Source organism: Sinocyclocheilus rhinocerous, unplaced genomic scaffold, assembly GCF_001515625.1.
Source record: "Sinocyclocheilus rhinocerous isolate Xijiao unplaced genomic scaffold, SAMN03320098_v1.1 scaffold2095, whole genome shotgun sequence".
Lineage (NCBI taxonomy): Eukaryota > Metazoa > Chordata > Actinopteri > Cypriniformes > Cyprinidae > Sinocyclocheilus > Sinocyclocheilus rhinocerous.
Window position 1 is genome coordinate 11,631 of NW_015640447.1, and position 12,306 is coordinate 23,936.

The 12,306-nt window shown below is 37.8% G+C and overlaps 1 long non-coding RNA gene across 1 annotated transcript in view; it reads right to left on the reverse strand.

Annotated features, from left to right (window-relative positions):
* Window positions 1-1,740: 1,740 nt before the first annotated feature.
* Window positions 1,741-12,306, reverse strand: part of LOC107752828 (uncharacterized) — a 14,096-nt gene continuing 3,530 nt past the window's right edge. The window contains exons 2-3 of the long non-coding RNA XR_001641392.1: window positions 9,760-9,765; window positions 1,741-1,750 (exon numbers count right to left, since the gene is read on the reverse strand). This is a non-coding gene — a long non-coding RNA (uncharacterized LOC107752828). The remainder of the gene's footprint in view (window positions 1,751-9,759; window positions 9,766-12,306) is intronic.

Here is a 12,306-nt window from a genome sequence, read left to right on the forward strand (position 1 = left end):
TAACGCTAGCCGCTAGCCGCTAGCTGCTAGTACATTCACTGTGTGGGACAAGGGACTGTTCATGTTTGTTGACTAAGCTGACTGGAGGTAATAATAATAATAATAATAATATGTTTAATTTATATAGCGCCTTTCCCAAGCTCAAGGACGCTCTACAAGGTACACCAAAGCAGCAAATATTGATTACAAAGAAACAATTTCATTGGACATTTGCCCAATTCAGTTACAAATAATGCAGTTGCATATAACACAGATTATGTAGTAAAGACAGAAATAGAAAACAAAACAGACAAATACACAATGTAAATTAGTGATAGTGTTGATTATTAAACAAATAAGTTTTAAGCTTTGATTTGAATTCACTGAAAGAGGTGACTGTTCTGAGTGCCAGGGGAAGTGAATTCCAAAGTTTGGGTGCAGTAACAGAGAAGGACCTGCCGCCCATTGAAGATAGGCGGAACCTAGGTACACAAAGAAGTTCAGAATTAGAAGACCGGAGTGCGCGAGAAGGTATATAAGAAGAAAGTAGGTCGGAAAGATAGGAGGGAGCAAGACCTTTGAGTGCCTTAAAGGTGAGCAGAAGAATTTTGTATTGCACACGAATAGATACAGGCAACCAGTGAAGATTAAATAGAATAGGGGTGATGTGAGCAGATTTTTTTGTGGAAGTTAATAATCTGGCAGCAGAATTTTGAATGTACTGCAGACGAACGATGGAGTGAGCTGGTAAGCCAGAGAAAAGAGCGTTACAATAGTCAAGGCGAGTGGTAATAAATACATGCACTAATGATTCCGCATCTTTTCTACTGAGGAAAGGAAGAATTTGCGCAATTCGACATAGTTGAAAAAAAGCAGCTTTGGAGAGTTTGCTAATGTGGTCATCCAAGGTCAGTGATGTGTCTAGAATGATACCTAAGTTTCTAACAGTAGCCGATGGGAAAATAGAAATAGCATCAAGGTCAAAGCTAGAAACATCAATTTTATTTTTTATTAGAGATGGGGGACCAATTATTAAAATTTCTGTTTTACTCAAGTTCAGACTAAGAAAATTTGAATGTAGCCAATCCTTTAACTCACTGACACATGAAGATAAGGATGCCATCGAATGGGTAGAATCTGGTTGACAAGCAGTATATATCTGGATGTCATCGGCATAACAGTGGTAGTTAAAACCATGACGACGAATTATTTGGCCAAGAGGCTGAATGTAGAGGATGAATAATAATGGTCCGAGAACTGAGCCCTGGGGAACACCCTGTTTGAGCAAGACAGTGGGAGATTTGGAATTGTGCAGTGAGATGAAGTATTGCCTATCTGTGAGATATGAGGAGAACCAGGATAATGCAGAACCTGAGATGCCAACCTCTGCAAGACGAGATAGTAATATCTTATGACAAACAGTATCAAAAGCTGAGCTGAGGTCAAGTAATATCAGTCTCCAGAAAGTAATAGATCATTGACAACCTTTACTAGAGCAGTTTCCGTACTGTGCAAATGTTAGAAACGTGGCTTTCAAAGGAAAGATTGCTATCAAATAGCACACCTAGGTTCCTAACTGATTACGAAGAATTGACAGAGCAGCCATCAAATGTTAGACAGTGTCCTAGGTTATTACGTGCAGAGTTTTTAGGTCCTATAATTAACCCTTTGACGCATACGATCACACCAGTGTGATCAGTCTTGGCTGGTTCCTGAAGCGTACGATCAAACAGGTGTGATTAGAACGTTCAGTGCATCACGTGATCAACTGCTGAATTCAAATCTGCTTTTGCTGGCGCGGAACCAGATCGGACGCGCTGAGCGCTTGTCATATTATCACAACTATTCAGTGTTTTCAACCATATAATGCTTATTTTAGGTTTCAGACATTTAAATACACATAAGTACTTGCAAAACCATACATTTATAGTTTGTAAAATACACACTGATGTCTATGGAAGCAGCAATAATGATCCTTACAAATATAATCTGACGACATGTTTTTATTGATATCATATACAGATTGTGTGGATAACTATAAAGTTTACTCTGCTCTTCTCCCAGTTTACCGGAGACCTACTTTAACGTGTTTCGGGAGGAGAGGATGAATTTGCGTGTTGTAAATCCCACAGCTCGGATTCAGCGCGAATCTGCCATATGTACATTAACTGACAGTCACCACTGATAAGCTACCACTAAATATTGTAGAAACTTAATTTGCTGTAAAGTTGCTTTGCAGCGATTTGTATTGTGAAAAGCGCTGTACAAATAAACTTGAATTGAAACTTGAATTATTTCACATAAATTAGCAACATGGCTGCAGCCACTGATGAAGTCGAAACAAGCACATCATGCAATGCCAGCACTGACGACCATCCATGGCCTTATTTGAAAGAAATGTTTTAATTTGCCGGTGTACGGAATTACTCTTACAGGATGCAGTGTCTACTTTGTTTGCCACGAACCAAGAAAATAAGTGCTTTTAAGAATTCATCGTCAAATTTGAGGAAACACATTGAGGTAAGAGCCTATTTAATGGTAATTTAATGTGAATTTAGCCAAATTAATCTATACAGACCATGTCTGACTTTACAACGGTATTTTCAGCATGTTTGTTAACATAACTTTGCTGTTTGTCAGCAATACCAAAAGTTAATACAGTTACTGATATGACAAAAACCACTGCGACATGACTATATTTTAGTTTAAAATTTGTAGTGCAATGTGAATGAATGTAGTCACTGAAATGAAATCTAATCCATTTGAATGTTGAATATGGGAAGTCTGCTAACAGATTATAAATTGTGCATCAGGTGTATTTAGCTGTGAGTTTGTGATGTATTTATCATTGAATTAATATGTATTTTACTAAGTTGAAAAATAACACTGCTCCTCTTTGTTTCATTTTAATACAGAGAAAACATCCTAATCACTTGAAAAACTACTCAGACCTGACCTCGATCGCACAGAAGAGGAAGAATGTGAGCAAAAATATGGAGCCCCTAACGAAACAACTCAAAATTGGAGAGACCAAGATCATTTCTCAAGCAACCGTTGATAAAGGTGTACTGCGGTTCATTGTATATGGTCTCCAACCTTTTAGCGTGGTTGAAAAAGATGAATTTAAGGACCTGATTCATGACTTGGAGCCTAACTCTACTGTACGATCAAGATCAACCATCTGTGCCAAAATAGAGGAAGCTGCAGAAGGAATGAAGAAAAGTGTAACAGAAGCCATGAGAGGGGTGGAATACATCTGTACCACCACTGACTGCTGGAGTTCAAGGCGGCGCAGCTTTATAGGTATGACAGCGCACTGGATTGACCCAGACAATCTACACCGATGCTCTGCAGCGCTTGCCTGTCGACAATTAAAGGGGTCGCACACGTTTGATGTACTTGCAGCTGCAATACATGACATACACTCTGAATTTGAGATCCATGAAAAAGTTGTCTGTATAACAGACAATGGATCAAATTTTTTGAAAGCCTTTCGTGTCTATGGAGGTGAGAACATACACGGCAACAATACAGAAAGTGCAACAGCAACCCCATCAGAATATGAGGATGAATCTGACACTCAAGATGAGGAGAAATGTGAGGAGATTGAATATGTTGAGGTTGCTGAAATTCTAGCCAAGGATGATCTTGAATTTCATTTGCCCAAGAGTCAATGTTGTGCTTGCCATCTTCTGAACCTGGTTTCCACCGTGGATGTTGACACTGCTCAATCGGATGGAACATAAACATACAAAAGGTTATCAAGATCATCCTTCTCCAAATGTTTGGCCTTGTGGAACAAGAGTGGCCGGTCCAATAAAGCTGCAGAGATAATGGAAGTGGAATGTAGTATGCAGTTAATTCGTCCAAATGCCACACGATGGAACTCTTTGTTTCTTTCAGTGGAGAGGATCCTGAAGATCATGAAGGAAAAGGGAGATGGTGCTTTCCGGAATCTCTGTGCGGAATTCAAAATCCCCATGCGAGTAATGTTATAATGTAATGATGCTATGCATTTTCTTTTAAAGTTTCTTTCAGAGACTTTATGTATTTTTCCACCAGCAAAAGTGAATATTTGTATGCCATCAAGGCATCCTGAATTGTCAGATGAAATAATGTATATTTTTTTACTATTCTTTCAAAAATAGGAAACAGGACGGGTAGCAGCAAACCATTACAAATTAATACAAATTGTTCTACTATCCTATGATAAAACATTTCTATCTTGATTGAGTAGCATCTATATTTTGCAGTAATCAGCTACTTTAAATAGTCTTAAACAAGGTTTTTCTTTTATAGGTTCACTCCTGCAGAAAAGGCCTTTTATTGGGGAATATGTCACAGCTATGCCCCTGTTGCCCATAGCGATTAATATCTTGCAGGGAGAAACCAATGTGCACATGGGCTGGCTTGTACCAACACTCAACATCATGGTTTCCAAACTAAAACGAGCCAAGATATCCATGAAACTCTGCAAGAGCCTGGTAGATGCAATCCTTGCAGGTGTGAACAAGCGCTTAGCTCTGAATATTTGGTTTTACTTTATTTTATTTGTCCATTGTACTGGAAAGACCTTTTTTGATTTTTTTTTTTTTACTTATGCCTGTTTTTGAACACTTGAGTTTGACTGAGACTGACTTGTTTGATCTGTGTTTTGTTCTGCCATGTTGAAATATTGAGGTGTTCAATTTCATTTCTATATTAGGAAATAAAACCTCATAAACTGTTTCTTGTTTTTCACTGACATATATATTGGTGTTGTACTAGTACATCTTTGAGCCTACATTCAGTATGAGTAAAACACTTAAGTACTTTTAAAATCTGATACTTTAAGACTTGCACTCAAGTCGGATTGGAATTGGTGACTTGTAACTTGTAATGGGGTCATTTTTACAGTAAGGAATCTGTACTTTTACTCAAGTATGGTCTTCAGGTACTCTTTACACCTCTGACTATAACTAACAACTAATTGTGCCTAAGCACATAAACATTATCCTATAAAAAGTAACATTATCCTTATTTCTGCACAATATCTCTCTTAATATAGGCTTAAAATCTGAATTCATGTGTTTTCCCCTTTATTTAGAGCATTTATAGAGACGTTTTATAAAGCTTTAAAGAAGAAAAATGAGACCCCCAGAGTCTTCAACTTAAAAGAAACCTGAGCACAATGTGTGATGTTATTGAGATTTCTTCTAAACCTTTGACGAAACAAATGTGAGAGATCCAGAATCTCTAGCTAAGGAGTAAGATCTAAGCACAGTGTGTGATGCTGTTGAGATCTTGTTTAAAACACTGGAAGAGACAAATATGAGACCACCAGAGTTTCTAGATAAGGAGAAAAATCTGAGAACATTGTGTGATGATGATGAGATCTCTTCTAAAACTTTAAAGGAGACCATTGTGAGAGTGTTAGAGTTTTTGTCTCCACAGACAAGTTTGAGAAGCAGGAGACTCAAGCAAAAATCTCCATTTTATGTTAAAGTAACCTCATCGCTGTTGAGATTTCAGCAATAACTGCAGCGGGCACATGTGTAGTAAACCCAGATTAAGCACCGCTGATTGCTGCTGCCATGGGTCCTAGCAGCCTCTGAAAATCCTTCAAGTGAACAGAGTTGCCCAGTCTGAAATGGCGCAGGGAAGACAAAATGCGCGCATCGCCACAGAGTTGACACACACCCCCAGATATGTTATAGACTGACTCGGGGAGAGAATGCTCTTCTGCATGTTGACACATAGCCCTAGGAACTCCAAGTGATGAAGCGGAGTGTCTATATGGCTGACTAGTGTGTCCCGTGAATGAGCTAAAATCAGATAATCGTCCAGATTGTAGAGAATGTGCATCCCGCTCACTCTGAGGGGGCGAAGTGCTGCATACATGCACTTCGAGAAAGTGCGTGGGGCTAAAGCCAGCCCAAACGGAAGAACAGAGTACTGGTACGCCATGCCCTCGAAAGCAAACCTCAGAAAGCATCTGTGATGCAGTGCTATCTGAATGTTAAAGTACGCGTCCACAGAAGCAAACCAGTCCCCGGGGCGAATTTGCGCCAGGATCTGTTTCAGCGTTATCATCTTGAACGGACACTTGCAAAGGGCTCTGTTAATAGGCCTGAGATCTAGGATTGGGCAGCTTTAGCGGCTTGGTCGTTGGATGCGCCGGCAAGTGATGCACGGCTATAATGGTGCGGGCGGCGGCTCTGCACTGCTCTGAGGCATCGACTGAGTGAGGAGGGAAAAGCTCTTATTTTGTGAATGTATGCATTTTTATTGAACACATGTTTGTCAAACACAAGCTTGAACAATTCTGGGACAGCTTGCGGCGCTTGTGGGCAGGGCCGCTCTCGCACTCTTCCCTTCTCTCCAGGCTGTCAGGACGATGGCTTGGCAGCTGACGGCGGGCGGGAGTCGCAGCGCGGGCTCCTCCATCAGACCAACTATGCAGCGCGAAGCAGGTGCCACCAATCCTACTCACCCCGCTACTGATCCCCTCACGGAACTTTGTTTCAAGCCCTCCTTCACGCACTCCAACCACCGGTCACTGTTAATCCGCCATCTGCCTCTGCCAGTCCCATGGCCCGGCCTACTGTTTACTCAGTTGAAGCGGAAGAGTGCAGCGGTTTTCAATTACAATGCTCACTACGTTTTTTGAAATGCAGCCGCAGTTATTCACCAGCGATCACTCCAAGATAGCGTATATCATTTATCGCCAGTAAAGTATTGAGTGCCACAAGGATCTGTCCTTAGGCCTTCTGCTATTTTCAATATATATTTTGCTCCTTGGTAATATATTAGAAAATACGAGATTAGTTTCCATTGTTATGCTGATAATACTCAACTATATATTTCATCAAGACCAGATGAAACTTCTAAATTATCTAAGCAATTATAGAGCACCTCTTTTTTTAATTTATGAGATTTCTTTTTCCAAATTAAATCTAAAAAAAAATATTATTGACTTCTTTGGCAATTTTGTTCTCAACAAATAAGGATAAAGATGGATATACAAAATGAGAAAGACCTTCTGCCTTTGATAGGATATAACGACAGGTCCCGCTGTAACCAGATATTAAGAATATTTTAGATTTAATTATCCTAGCTGAAAAGTTTAAGTGTTGTCTTGCCAGACGATTTTAGTAATATAAATACCTAGGTATTTCACCATGGGCTTAACATGAATATTTTCTACTGAATCATAATTCAAATCATGGACAGGCATAATCTCACATTTTGAGATGTTTAATTTTAAACCAGAAGCACAAGAAAACTGGTTAATTAAATCTAAAGCCTATATTTTTGTCATCTTTTAAGAACAACGTGGTGTCGTCTGCCAACTGTGAAATTTTAATTTCCCTCCCGAAAACAGAAATTCCTTTCAATTATTGATTCTGAACAATGCTCACAGATAGCAACTCAGTAACTAATTAAAATAAAAAAGGAGAAAAAGGGCAGCCCTGCCTAACACCACGCTGTACATCAAATCTATGAGAAGTGTCAAAATTAATAACAACAGAACTGTTGATGCCTTTATAAAACATCGAAATAGTGGAAATAAAAGAATCCCCAAAACCAACAATTTAAGCGATTGTAAAAGAAAATGGTGTTCAATCGTGTCAAAGGCTTTGTAAAAATCAAGAAAAAGAATAAGACCTTGAGAGTGCATGGAATCTGCATAATCCAACAAATCCAGGACCAATCTTATATTGTTGGATATATGACGGCCTTTTAAAAAACCAGACTGTGTTTCAGATATAATAGAATTCAGATTCATTTTTAATCTATTGGCATAAACCGAAGTCAGAATTTTATAATCTACAGTAAGAAGCGTAATAGGGCACCAATTGTCAATAGAAATAGTGTCTTTGTTGGGTTTAGGGATGAGGGAAATAATTCCTCTTTCATAGTTACTGTCATCTCTCTCTGAGTGATGCATTCTTTGTACATATTGAGTAAAGGGCATTTAATAATATCCCAAAAATGAGTGTAAAAATCTATGGTAAGGCCATCGATGCCCGGAGATTTCTCTTTTTTTTCATTGAATGAAGTGCTTTCCACAATTCATCACAATTAATATCCAATTCATAATGAGATTTATCATGATCATTAATATCAGGGATAAAGCACTGTATTTTATCAATACATTTATCACAACTATTAGCATCAAAATTAGAAGAGTAAAGGTTACTATAAAATTTTGTAACACATTTATAAATCTGAATAGGATCTTTACAAATTACTCCATCAATATTAAGGGAAGTAAGAGCTTTTTTTCTTTCCATTTCTTTTTTTAAGCGCAAAGAAATAGCTAGAATTTTTCTCACCTTCTTCTAGCCACTTGGCTATTGATCTTATAAACGCCCCCTTGGCTAATTCTAAATAAAGTTCAATAATTTGCAAATTGATACTATTCAGTTCCAGTTTCTCTTCTTCTGAGATGTTCTCTTTTAATAATAACTAATTTAACCGACAAATCAGATTAGATTCTAACTGATGTCTATTGAATGTTATTGATGACATTGCTCCTTTGAAAGTCAGCAGGAAGACTGGCAGACAGAAATCGCTTTCAATTCTTTACATCTTGTAATAGCAATTAGTCTAATTTTGTAATTGAAATATTCCCATTTTTCTTTGTATCCATTGTGTACATCAGTAAATCATTATTTTGCAAGGTTTATAATACTATCATTGAATTTGCTGTCCTTTAATAAAGTATTATTACATTTCCAGTAGCCCCGCAATTTAAAGTTTTAATAACATTTGCTTATGGTCTGAAAGGGGAGCAAAGGCATGATAAATGTCTTTAGTAAATTAAGAATTGAAGAGGAGATTAAAAAACAAATCTATTCTAGAACGAAGAGATACATTTTTATTGGACCAAGTATAATCATGGGAATCTGGGTTATAAAATCGCCATACATCAGTCAAAGAAAGATCAGAACACAGAGAGAGAATTAAGTAATTTCTTAGTGCAAAATTGCTAGGCCTGGGGGGATATCTATCTAAAGCATCATCCATGCACTCATTAAAGTCACCACCTAAAATAACATAAGAACCTTTATATTCAGTAAGTAGTTCTTTGACTTTAGCAGAGATTTGAGGAAAAATAATCTTATTAGAGGAATGAGAGTTAAACCCATATATGTTGCATAAAATAAAGTAAAAAAGTGTTGTCTTGCTTAATAACCGTTGTAATCCACCTACCATCATTTGATTCCACTAGTTTTAGAATATCCCCTCTACATTTGTTTATTACACGACTCTGTGGAATACTTGATTCTGATTGGTCAATCGCACCATCCAGTGGTATGTTATTCCCAGATAACAACCACCAAATTGAATAACACACTGCTCACCCGGGTACTACGAGTTATCTTGACAGGTACTACTTACAGGTACATCTCAAAAAATTAGAATATCATGAAAAAGGCCAATATTTTTTTTCACTCATTTCAGAAAGTGAAACCCATATATTATATAGATTCATTACACATAGAGTGAAATATTTCAAGCCTTGAGATGTATCTGTATATGCTTAACGAGTCACTCCGCTATCGTTGACTGTCTGGCGCCATCTTGTGACTGAAAACACTTAACCACCGCGTGTTACAATGGAAGACTTCAGCATTAATTTCAACATATATGGTAAAAACAAATATTTTTAGCCGTGTAAAAAGCAGGATAATGTACATCCAGCTAGTTGTTATCTCAGAATAAACCCCTTCAGGCTGATACAAGACCTGATCCTGGTCCTGATCACCCTGTCGGGGTTTATTCTGAGATAACAACCGGCTGGATGTACATTATCCCTTACGTATGAGAGTCATGACCTCTGCAGAATGGCTAATGCCATGACTGGCAAAAATCGTATTTCCCCATTGTGTCTTCCAAAATTTTAGATCTGCATCTTCAGAGTGAGTTTCTTGTAGAAAAATAAAATCTGCATCACTTCTCTTACAAAATAAAAAAAAAAAATGCTTTCCTTTTAACCATATCACATAATCCCTTGACATTTAGAGACAGAACAGACAAAGACCTAAACGTATAATCCATTAGAACAAATGAACATGAACAACCTGGAAACTGAAAGGAAAAATATTTGTAAAATTCACAACAGATAAGAAAACCCCAAATAATTTAAGAAACACTTAATACAAACAACAAGGGAAAGGTGGCTAACAACTTATCGAACATCTTAAACACTATGCAAATACAGCACATTATACCTGATTAACAAACAAAGAAATAAAGTGCCAAGTAAAAATATACACATCTGAGTTAACATTATCAATGAAAATAATAATCATAATAATAATAATAATAATAAGAAGAAGAAAATAAATAGCCTAAATAAATGAAAGGATAGAGAACAGAAATAATAATAATAATAATAATAATAAACAAAAATAAGGGTAAATAAAGATAAATGAATAAATAAATATAAAAAAGTAAACAGCAGACAACCTAATAAAAGGTCAACGTTATGTAACTATAAAACTACTGCATTTCTTATTAATCAAAGAGTTATTCCTAGAAGAACAAAGTCAACACTACTTTAGAAGTGCTTCTTTCCATCAATCAACGTGAACGAGGAGCGGAAGGAGGCCTTCTTCTTACATCCCTTGCTGCTTTAACTAGAGGCCAGAGTTTCTCCCTCGCTGCCCTGTCTTCTGGAGATAGGGGTTCTGTAAGACTGTAAGACGCAGGCCGTTGTCTTCCAGATACTTGCATCTTCTTGTAGCCCGCCAGATGCCATCTCGCACACGGCGGAAGGAGAACAGGACAATGATAGCTCTTGCCTTTCCATCATCACTTGCCGGACCCAGTCGGTGAGCTATATCCACGCCGTCATTTAATCTGTTGCGAATATCTGGTGCCATTTTTCCGAAGATATCAACTACCACACTCCTAACATCCTCCCCTGCTCTTTCTTTGACTCCGTGCAATTTAAGCAGCCACCTCCAGCTATAACGTCTGCATTCATATAGACCGGCCCTCAGGGATTTATTTTCCTCTTTCTAAGTTTTTATCTCACCATCAAGCATTTCAATGCTTCGCTGTGTTGTCCTACATCCAGTACCAGCTGATGAACTGTCGAGGAGAGACTTTCAAGCAGTTTCGAAGTAGAATCGGTTGTCATTTCAATTGTCGCAATTTTTTTAAAAGTCTCATCATGTTTTGCAGAAAGTTCTCGTATTGCAGATAGTATACTCGCATTTCCATCGCTTCCTTCTGACCCTCTTTCCTCTTGACGTTTGTTTTTTTTGGCTAGCGGTTTCACAGGGGTATCAGGAAAGGGAGTACCACGAGCCCCTTCATCAAAGACTGGCGTTGAATCATGCACCTCTAATGCTTCACCCTCGCTCGTCACGTCCATGATTTTGAGGATAGTAGTACTGAGTTCTGAGTGTTCACTTTTGTTCGCGTCGGAAACACAGTTCGGAGTTACATTAAAGATTTGCTTTCCTTTCGTTCTTCTTTTAGATTTACCCATATAAATACAATTTCATAGAAATATGTGCTGTAGATAAGTAGTCAGTGCAAATTAAATGAGAAAAGTGGTAACGAATAAGTTGTTTCACCACATCACCTTAGCAGCCCACACTTATGTGCCCTCCTATGACGACGCCATTTTGGCCCTCAATTTCATTCAGTTCATTCAAGCGGCTGCGCGCTGCTTACGTCACACACCAGTCTCGATTCAGAAACTTCTCATCTTTCATCTACAGCAAAATAAAAGATTAAATAACTTGGTTTATGCTCACAATTTAGATTAAACTGCCCAGCATTCTCCACCAATATATGTAAGGGAAACAGGTCAATTTAGCTCAAAGGGAATCATTTATGATTTTAAAGGGAATTTGGACAGAATCACTGTTTAACGGCTGATCAGCGATCAGCGATTCATTGAACGAGCCATATAAAATCAATTCTGCAATGGATATCAATATCCAAAGTATAGTGAAAACAATATTTATTAGCACAGTAACAAGATCGGCAGTTTAAGACATTAGCTTGTAAGCACAAAACATAAGATACTTCTCTTTTCAATATAAATAAGGCTTTATTGGATAAATCTAAGACATATAAACTAATCTAACACATGAACACATGCATTCACACATTCACACAAGTTGCAGGAAGAGAGAAAGTGAGGAAAGAACGAGTTTAAGAGAATGAAAATGTGAAATCCCAAGTTTACAGCAATATGTGCAATTGCATAGATCTGAACAACCATCAATCACTTAATTAACCCTCGCATTGAGTTCCTCAATGAGGTTAAAATTTATATTAAATGCACCAGTTCAGCTAGAATCTGGAGGTACTTGCGTT